Source organism: Amia ocellicauda, chromosome 12, assembly GCF_036373705.1.
Source record: "Amia ocellicauda isolate fAmiCal2 chromosome 12, fAmiCal2.hap1, whole genome shotgun sequence".
In the NCBI taxonomy this organism is placed as follows: Eukaryota; Metazoa; Chordata; class Actinopteri; order Amiiformes; family Amiidae; genus Amia; species Amia ocellicauda.
Window position 1 is genome coordinate 39,948,218 of NC_089861.1, and position 10,502 is coordinate 39,958,719.

The 10,502-nt window shown below is 41.4% G+C and overlaps 1 non-coding gene across 1 annotated transcript; it reads left to right on the plus strand.

Moving 5' to 3' along the window:
- Positions 1 to 10,126: 10,126 nt before the first annotated feature.
- Positions 10,127 to 10,217, plus strand: trnar-ucu (transfer RNA arginine (anticodon UCU)). Its single transcript is given in 2 exon segments — positions 10,127 to 10,163; positions 10,182 to 10,217. It is a non-coding gene; the product is annotated as a tRNA-Arg (tRNA).
- The last annotated feature ends 285 nt before the right edge of the window (positions 10,218 to 10,502 follow it).

Genomic DNA, 10,502 nt, shown 5'->3' on the forward strand with positions numbered 1-10,502 from the left:
TGCGCCCCAGGTAGACCCAAGTAATCGACGATTAATTACATTTTAAGATTTTATTCGATTTTAATCAACTTTATCGCTAAGTCGTTGGCAGCCCCGCTGTCGCTGAGTACTACTGTATCTGTAAGTGTGTTTTAATGACGAGGCGGCTAACGCCAGATGGTAGGTGATTGGATGTCGTACCAAATGTACCGCTGCAGCACTGGGTCATGAACGTCATTCACGGTTCTTGTAGTTTTCATTGCCTTCTCGGTTAATTGCGACAATCCACAACCGAACTACATTTCCCACATTTTCTAACGTAATAATGATTAGTGTAAGATATAATTATTATCAAAATCCTGTCAATGTAGTATTTACTTATAGAGTTCAAATATTGTATATGCACTGTGCGCCCAAATTGTATTTCACACTCGCACAACATTATTTTCACTCACAAATTCGAGCATAACGCTCACACTGTAGAGCCCTGGGTTACCTATGTAGTAGCCCCATATAGACCAGTGTGTCTCTATGGTTACCTATGTAGTGGCCCCAGTATAGACCAGTGTGTCTCCATGGTTACCTATGTAGTAGCCCCAGTATAGACTAGTGTGTCTCTATAGTTACCTATGTAGTAGCCCCAGTATAGACCAGTGTGTCTCTATGTTTACCTATGTAGTAGCCCCAGTATAGACCAGTGTGTCTCCATGGTTACCTATGTAGTAGACCCAGTATAGACCAGTGTGTCAGGAAAAGAAAATTGTTGAAAATATTGTCAATTTGTATTATTTAAAACTGTAACAAACTTTGTTATTTCTTATTTAATTTGCACTCACTGTCACTCAATGTTTTGTCAATTTGCTGCATCATTCAGGCTTCTAAATGTGCTGTATTTGAACAATACCACTTAAAACACATGAAATACAGAGTATTCAAATTCCAGCTGCCATTTGGCCTGAACTGTAATACTCATTATTAAGAAGTCACACACATTGAGTGACATTGCCTTCAAGAATCAAAACATTTCATAAACATGGAACCATCGATCTTCATCGATTTTTACCAATCATTGTTTCATTATCAATTCACATCTGATTCATATACTCCTGAGCATTCTGAGGCACAACGTGAAAAGTACATTTTAAAATCAAAAGTCTGAGAGTAGAACATCAACTGGACTAGAATCTCAGCCCTCATTAAAACAACAATCCATTCAACAATAGACTAGTCATAGGCAGGACCATACTGGACTAGACCCAAAGAGAAACAGTTCCCACTGACTAGTGACTGACTAATGCAAGCCAGCTTGACTACTGTATAATTAACAGACTTCTCACTACGTTTGACACAACATTTGGCACAATGTGACAATTATAAGTCTAACTCTATAATACAGTCCATCTAATAGACCAGAGACACACTGGTCTATACTGGGGCTTCTACATAGGTAACCATAGAGACACACTGTTCTACTACAGGGGTCGATCTTAACGCGAGCCCGCTTGCCAATGGCTAGTGCAGCTCGCTGCGGGCCAGTACAGATTCTCTAGAACTAGTCCGTGTGGCTAGTGCATATTATCTTACGTTTTACAGCTGTTACGATTTAAATCCTCAGATTTTTCCTCGGTGCGCTATTCGGTGCGCTAGTTTCACGAATGCGTGCAACTGACAATGTGCCAGCGGTTGCGTTCGGTTTGTGTCCTCCAGCCTAACTCCGGTAGTATTTTATATAGAAATGTACTGGAAACGATCGCTACTAGCGCACGTCAAGATGTAATCGAATGTACCACTTGCAGCAGACAACAGAGGCAGTCTGTGGAGTGACCAGAGCATCATTAAACGTGAGTATAATCCTAAAACAAAGCCAAAAGACAAGAAAATGTGTGTATCAATCCTTAAATACAGTTGTATAAACCATAAATAAGCTACGTTAAAATACAAGTAAACGTATAGAGTGATATTGTGCAGTTAGGGATGGGCCATTTGGTATAGGGGGGGAGTACTGGATTAAACTGAAGAAACCTTGTACATAAATCCTTTAACACAGTTGCATACACCATAAATAAGCAACACCGTATTTAAGTCAATATATAAGCAAACATATATGATATAGATAGTGATATTATGGAGCTAGGGATGGGCCATTTGGTTTGTTGGGCGCTCACTATGGGTCGACCCTGGAGAGCTGTGGTGCAGGTGAGCGTTTCTCTCTCCTTATTTCCCTTTCTTCCTTTTCACTCTCGTCCTTTCTTGTGTTTGGTTTCAGCGCAGGGCACACACCCTGATTTCCAGTAACCATTCTGAACCGTTTTATTTTATTTCTCCAGGTATGGTGAGGACAATGACACTTTTAAAGTGGAGAGTTTCCCCAGCAGCGGCGATGATGACAATAACTAAGGAAGTGACGAGTGCCACAGAGAAGGTGACGTCAGACTACCACTCGGGCTCCACCTCGGTCTAAGACAGCAGCACCTGGGATTCCCAGCACGCCCCCCCCGCCACCCCACACACACACATACACACACACACACACACACACACAGTGTACCGGTACTGAGCCAGCACTGTCCCCAGTCCCCTGGATCCAGCGATAATATAGAGAGCACAGAATTCAAGTGAGAAAAGTAAATTCGGATAATTGTGAAAGTCTACAGAAGCCCCCGCACTGCGACTGTCTGTTTACTCTGATGGTGCTCAATTCATGTTGCCGTTCTAGACAAGTGGCCTGTGTCATTAATGCTGGCTGAACACGGCTGAGCGCCAGCAATTGTGAAAAGGCACATTAAATGGTTATGGTTCCTTTCATCGCTTAGCTGGCTTGCCCTGTGTGATAAATGTCTGAGCTTTTATCGAGATCATGTATTCTACAATTTATGACAGTTGAGCAATAACATATAAACTGTTTTGCAGGCGCCTGATTTTGTGTGCCAGCCTGTTCCAGCATGGCAGCAGCTACCCAGGAATAAGTGTGTTCTGTACATAGCGTAGTGCTTTGCCAAACATAGTGCATTGTTTCTCTGACAGCAGATGGTGAAAGTTATCTAATATGTAAACATTGGTACAGGATTAAGTTAGTAACTCAAAGGTGTTGCCCTTTGGGTCAGATTGCAACACAAGTGCAGGATACGCACTAAATTGCAGCCTAGTATATAATTTCCTGGGGGATTGTACACACCTGGGGCTTATACCAATCAATTAGCAACAAACAAATGATCCGGAGGTCCGATATAGAGCAGAGGAACAGCTTTCCAAAGCCCAGTGGGTCATAGGGAACATGTTGCCTTTGTGATTGAAAGATGCTTCTTAAATAATGCTCAATTTGCTCTGCTTGTGCAACCAATGCATATATTGTTAGAAAGTGAAATTGATACGCGGGATACTCATTTTGCTGCCCTTATCCTTGTAGAATTTGTAATTCGTGTTCAGATCCTTTATGGAGAAAAAAATATGACATTCAATGTGCATCAATTTACTCCTCTGGCCTCAAATGTCAATAATTGGGGAGCCCTGTGAGCACATTCTGCTTCTTATTTTGAAAATGGAAATGGAAAGCTTGTTAAGCTGTTGAGGTGCACCACTACACAGTTAATATGTTTATGCTGTCAAAGACTCTCCATTTAGCAATCTACACAACATTACTGAGAGGGTATCGAATTTCTGTAGCAAATTAACTGAACCACCAGTTTTTTTTTAAAAAGGAAAATTAATAAAATCGTCTTGAATGGTTCAAAAACTGTACTCCTTGGTTTAAGTACATTTGAAGAAAGAAAAGAATGAAATTATTAGAAGGGAAACCACAAAACTTGAGACAGGGGTGACAGGTAGCGGTGATCTGGGGAATCCATGCAGCAGGTCCGACAACGAGACACTTGGCACCGGCAGCACATGCTTCAGTGCTCTGGGAGTGTTTACAGCCTGTGAGTTTAACACTTCATGACCGACAGCTGCCCTTCATGCCAACACAATACACATCAACAATGACTTTCATCACCATGTTCATCTGGACACTCTGCACTCAGGGTGGGAATTATTTTGATTTTATTATTTCCATTTTGTATGTATTTCTTTGTAATATCTAAACAGGCACACATCAAACTCACAGACCAAATCAGATTGTTTTCATGTATATTACATATATATGTAAGCATTATTTTTATTCTTCGTTTCCAGAATCCACCGGACAGTATACTGTGACTCAGACTCCATCAGTGAAATCTGTTCAGCCAGGAGAGACACTCACTGTGACCTGTAAACCCAGCAGTGCAGTGTATTTTAACAACATCCTACACTGAGACCAACAGAAAACTGATTTATTTTGCCACTACCCGTCAGTCTGGGATCCCCATTATAGTGTTGGGCTGTGGTGAATGAGGGTCCAGAGTGTGAGCCATCTCTGAGTGACTGTGCTACACTGCTCCACAATATCACAATATGTACTGCTGGTCATAGCAATACAACAATAACAATACCCTGCACACAACACATGCCCTTAATAAGCTCCTTCTCTGTCAGAGGGCAGCCTGAGACATGTCTTGGAATCCAGCATGACTTCACTATTGACAAATAGTACATAGATTAAAAAAAAAAAGTTTCTACCTACTTTAGTCAGCTAATGTGTCACCTCACCCCTTTCTAGAAAATAAAATGATATTTGTTACATCAGTAATACTTGCATATCATATGAAAGAGGGAGACTGGGACACAGATTAATCTGATTAGACATTAGTATTAAACTGGGATCTCTGACAGGGGTAAAAATAGAAGAAAACCAGGAAAGTGTCCCACCCCTATCAAGTCCCACCTGTGTTCACAGCTCCCAACTCATCTAACTTTCTGTGACAGGATTTGGATGAAGGAAGCTGCTCTGCATACCTGTCCTCCCCGAGGTAACTGGATTTAAACTGCATTTTAGGTAACTTTTGTTTAATCATGCTGACAATGGATTTTATGTATTTTTTTCTTTGTTTTTATCCATCTTTAAACTATTGTTATATTATGATTTGTAACGTACAATAGTTTTAAAAGTCATCTGTCTAATTGCCACTTGGTGAACGGGTAGTTGGGGTTTCTTATTTGAATGGTTTCTTTTTTGGAGTTGAGTTGTTACAATGATCACGATTTGTTTTCACATTTAGAGTTTGGTTTGTAGTGTGGTTTATTTGTTTATTTTACTTCACTAACCCCAGTTCGCCTGTGGCATTTAAGATGAATAATTATTGAATCGTTTATTGCATATCCTGCTTTTATTCTTGGATTTTTGCTTGTAATAAACTGTTAAACATTTTGTACAATTTATTCCGGTCTCTGCTTACTTTTATTTGATTAAAAAGATCTTGTAGGGGGAAACCTGAGTTGTGCGCATTATATCTAAAACTATTTGGGCGAAACAAGTGGCATGGTCAGTAATTTAGCCAAGGGTAGAGTCAGGGGTGGCGGCGGGGTATGGCTTGGTTAGGCTACAGCCCCACTTTAGCACCACCATGGAACAACCAAGAATATCACCGAGCAGAATAAGTGCCAGCCAGTTCCATTTGTGTCACTGCGTCATTGCTGCGTGAAACTGCGGGCGTTAGCATGCAGTGTAGTGATGCAGCGCATCACACATTACACTGATCTGAGTAAAATTAGTTAACGCTAGCTAGCTATGTAAGTTGGTAAATTGGAACATTGTTAGCATTATTATGGATCGATCCAACCACGACAACCGGCAGATTGTGCTCCTTTGAAAACGTAAATGCCGAGTTTGAATATATTTTAAATAATAGGGTCGATTTGGAAACTGTGCTGACTTTGTCGTGTTTTGTGTGGCCTCGGCGGCCACCTCTTGTGCTCCGTTAATTACTGTAGCGCTCTCTCTCTCCCTATCTGTCTCTCTCTGTGTCTCTCTATATCTTTCTTTGTGTGCGTCTGTGTGAGGGGAGTGTGATGCGTGATGTACAATCCGCTGGGTTTGCCAGACAATGTGAACGACTTTAAATAGCATGCATAGTAATTATTGCCTGAACTCAGTAGTAGTGACCGTCCATGTCTGTTGCTCTCGATGTAATTTTGCGTGTGAAAAAAGGAGTCAGTGCAATCGTCTAACCCAGTGGTTTTCAAACCGGTCCTGGAGTACCCCCTGCCCTGCTGGTTTTTGTTCCAACTGCAGCGTACATTTTGTTGTCTCAAATTTGCATAGTAGTTATGCTAATCAAATATAATTTTGCTTAGCAACACGAGTTGCTTGATTAGCAACTTAAATTGGTCTACCAATTATCAAAAGTGGTGATTATTTGTTCTCACACAAACCCACAGCGCAGCCAAGTACTCGGATATGGGCGTGTCTGGTGTAATTGGAAAGCTACAGCCCTGCCCTGTATGAGTGACAGACCCGCTGGCCAATGAGGGACGGGATTCGGGTAACAGGGCACGGAGTACGGGCCGCCTCTCGGGCGTCACAATAAAATAAAAAAAATACGCGTATCTTAAAGGGGAGGTACCTCAGCATTGCTTATACGCATTTTCGATGCTTGATTTGGGACGGAAAAACGTATTTTAATGCATCGCAGAATCAGCGAATCGATGAAGAAAATACATCGCAAATGGAGGTGAATTTGTCTCACATTTTGCGATGTGAACCCTGTCAAAATGTTCACTGCAACTGAGGTCTTAAATTGCTTAATTGAATCCTTAATTGACCTAACAAAGCAATATACCATTCAATTAAGTAATTAAAACCTAAATTGGAACAAAAACCAGCAGGGCAGGGGGTACTCCAGGACCGGTTTGAAAACCCATGATCTAACCCATAGCAGCCTATTGCGTGGTATTTCTAGCTACTGGGAAAGGTGCTATTTTATTGTGTATGTATTCACACTGAAATTCAGACGTTGCATTACGGGTTCGCCATCCCTGCCATAGTGTGTGTGTGTGTGTGTGTGTGTGTGTGTGTGTGTGTGTGTGTCAGTCCGACAGAGCAGAGCAGCGGCTGCAGCTGCGTGATTTCCAATGACACCGACACGTTCAAAAGAACCGTAACGTCGGAGCTCATCAATACTACAGTCTTTAATCATTTAGCACCGGGGCCCGTTTAATACCGGGTTGGTACACAGCCCTTCTCATGGCCAGTGAAGCAGTGTTTTTTTTTCTTATCTAGTGAAGTGAATGTGCTAACGTTACTTAAAGGTTAAGCTTTCTAGCTGACGTTTTATTTGCGAGTCTACCAGCTCCTCACTTTTGCCATGTTCAGCTTCGCCTATCATACCTGGTGTTCATGCTTTGCAAGAAATATGGCCATTGCCTCTCTGCTTCTTTCGATTCCTTTTCCTCTCTGTCCCCTGATTTTTGCCTTTGGTGAGGCATTTTGACTCGCTAGTCAGTTTCCGCTTTGCTGAGCTGCAAAATGCACATCAGTGTGTTCCGCACATCTGACTGGCCAAGTGTTTCGACCGCACCATTTTCACAATAACAGCGGGGGAGTGGGGTATCAGATGTCCCACTGCGTGAGGCTTCCTCTAGTTCAACTACGTGTTGAGCTTTCTTTTCATACTTTCCCTACCATGGAAGATACTCTCAAAAAGTGGATACAAAATATTTGGTGTGAGCAGTTCAGCATAACCCCTCATACTATCGTCTGCAGTCGCCACTTTCAAGAGGAAGATTTGAGTGAGCCTAAGCTCCAGGCTAAACGGTCCCGAATTAATAAATTGGACAGTTTACTGTACAACCATGATAATAAGAAATCAATTCTGTACAACATGAAAAACAGGACAAAAATCATTTCACTGATTCTAGGATTTTGAAAATGGGGCGGGGGCCATAAGGAGGCCATGATTATTACAGAGAGGTCTGCTAGGGGGGTCTGGGGGCATGCTTTTAAAATTGGTTTTAAAAACTCAGTTTGTAAGTCAAGATTGAAGCAAATTACAAGGATAAGCTGGGCTATTCATAACAATACAGCATTAATGTACCACCATATTTGCTACCATTTGCTAGTGACAAATGTATTTTAAAATGAACACAATAGACAACGGTGATGCCTTCTTGCCATGAACACAAGACAATACAGACAACTTTTCCACCCGCCTCACCCCCAAAAGTGCTTCAATATGGACACATTCCTTGAGCATGTGTTCAGTGCAAGAGGGAATGGTATTAGTGAACAAAATAGGGTCCCCTTAATATGCAAAAATAAAGAAAATGCCTGACTGGAGAGAATGGGTACACAACTCCCCCCAACATCACTAGAATGCATCTTTAACACTGTATGTTAAGAAGTACCTTTTACAACAAAGTGTTATGACGTCAAACAAGTATTTACATGCAAAACAAAATCTATGTATTAATGTCTGAACAATAAGTTATGAGTGTAACATTCAATCCCTGGACCCTTATGTAACATTATATACTGTGCAAATATATACAAATAGGTCAAATAAAAAACAGCACTTATTTGTTCAATACATGGCAAAAAGGTGCTAAAATGATTTACCAAGAAAAGAACACAAAAACTTGTGAGCTAAAACATATTTTTTTAACAATCAATAACAAACAATAAATAACATTAACGATTAGTATTATTTTTACTAAAAAGAAAATCATATTTGTTTTAGTTAATATGATTAATGTATATAAAAAGTATTTACTTTGAAAAACCACACTATTAAATGAAAATACATTTTAACACTATAACAAGGTAATATAGTACAAATATAACTGAAGAAACAGTAACAGCTAAACACTCAAAGATAGAGGAGGAGCAACCTCCTCTGCCTCTGTGGACCAGCCTCCTCTGATGTATGGTAACCCTAAACTAGCTATCACCATTCATCAAATTGTCAGTGTCATAGCAGAAATAAAATCCAGCACAGCAAGAGTATTTCAATGGTCAACTTACTGCGCACTGTCTGGTCCTGAGACTGACCTGCAGTGCGCATTGGAGAGCAGAGCGCAGCAGCAGGTGTGTTTGATCCAGAACTGCTCTCTCGCACCTCTATGCACCAGCCTCCTCTGGTATGTAGGTAGGTAGCAGTGGCCACACTGAACACAGGGCCCGATCTGTAATCAATGTATACCAGTGATGGCACCAGTGACTTTTCTAGTCTTAAACCCCCCCCACCAAGAATTGGGTCTGAGTTCATGGTCATTGTGCTTGTACATTAGTGTATGCGTACAGTTACAATTTACAGTATCCTTGTATGTGCTCGCTTTGCTTTGTGGAATGATGTTCGTTGCTTTATTGTTGTGTGTTTCAGATGATCATTTTATCATTTTCAGAGTTAACATAACTATAGATTCAGCAATAATTTGGTGTTCATATGTGTGTAGTGTTATCGCTATTCAATATAGTGTGCCCAGTGTGCATAATGAGAAACATGTTCAGCTCATCTGCTCTGATGTTATGGATATCAAAAATGTCAACCCTCCACAGACACACACACACAGAGACACAGACACAGACGCACTAATAGGGACAAATTTTACTCCCTCAATAAACAGGCGGACAAGGAATAATCAGGACCTGATTTAACTGAAATAATACCAAAAAAGTTTATTGAGCTACAACGAAGCGCTCCGGAGATGGTCACTGGGCAAGACACATCTAAAGTTTTTCTAAAGAACTTGCTATCATATACAAGAGGACTCCCTTTGGTTTCTGGGCAACTAGATGATGGTAATGAGGTACCTCAAACTTTAACACACACGTCTCCTGTGTCTTACATTATGTTCTTTCTATGTCCTTGGATGAAAATGTTTTTCTAAAAATCACCTGCACAGAACTACTGTACCTGTCCTCTCCGGAGCCATACACAAAGCTTAAATTCATATATGGGTTACACAATCTTGCTGCAACAATGGTGGGAATAAAATATATTTGGCACTCAGACAGGGCACTGTCCCACATCACACACAGAGACACACACACACAAGCACAGACACACACAGACAGCCAGACAGACACAGACAGTGTGCTTGACAAATACTTCCCCTCACAGTCAAGTCAACATGAGCCGCATTATCTAAAAGAAGAACCCATCATTTCCTTTTGTGTCAATATCAGCGAGACAGGGATTAAAAAACACATCTGAAAATGCTACTTATACAAGCACGCTGAGATGCCCCGTCATCAGTAGGCGTGCAGAACAGTATGGTGACAAATGTCTTGCGTGGCTCTGTGGCGCAATGGATAGCGCGTTGGACTTCTAGTGAAAAGGGCAGTGGTCATTCAAAGGTTGTGGGTTCGAGTCCCACCAGAGTCAGTGCTCACTTCATGAAACTTAGAGCTTGCTGGGCTTCCTCGTGACAGCCAGAGGTATCTTGCAGTCAAGTGCCTCGCTGATGCCTTCACTTCTTACTTTTCTGGAATGCCAACTTTGTCCCAAATCCTTGCTTGACTATCAAGACCTCATACGCTGCTTCTTTTCCTAGCCACTGTCACTGTACCAGTCCCCCTCCGTGTCAGTTGCATCTCCGGGAACAGCTGGATCAGGTGGCCTTGTACTTAAGGCCATGGACTACTAAGCCGTTGTATTTTGCACCCGTGG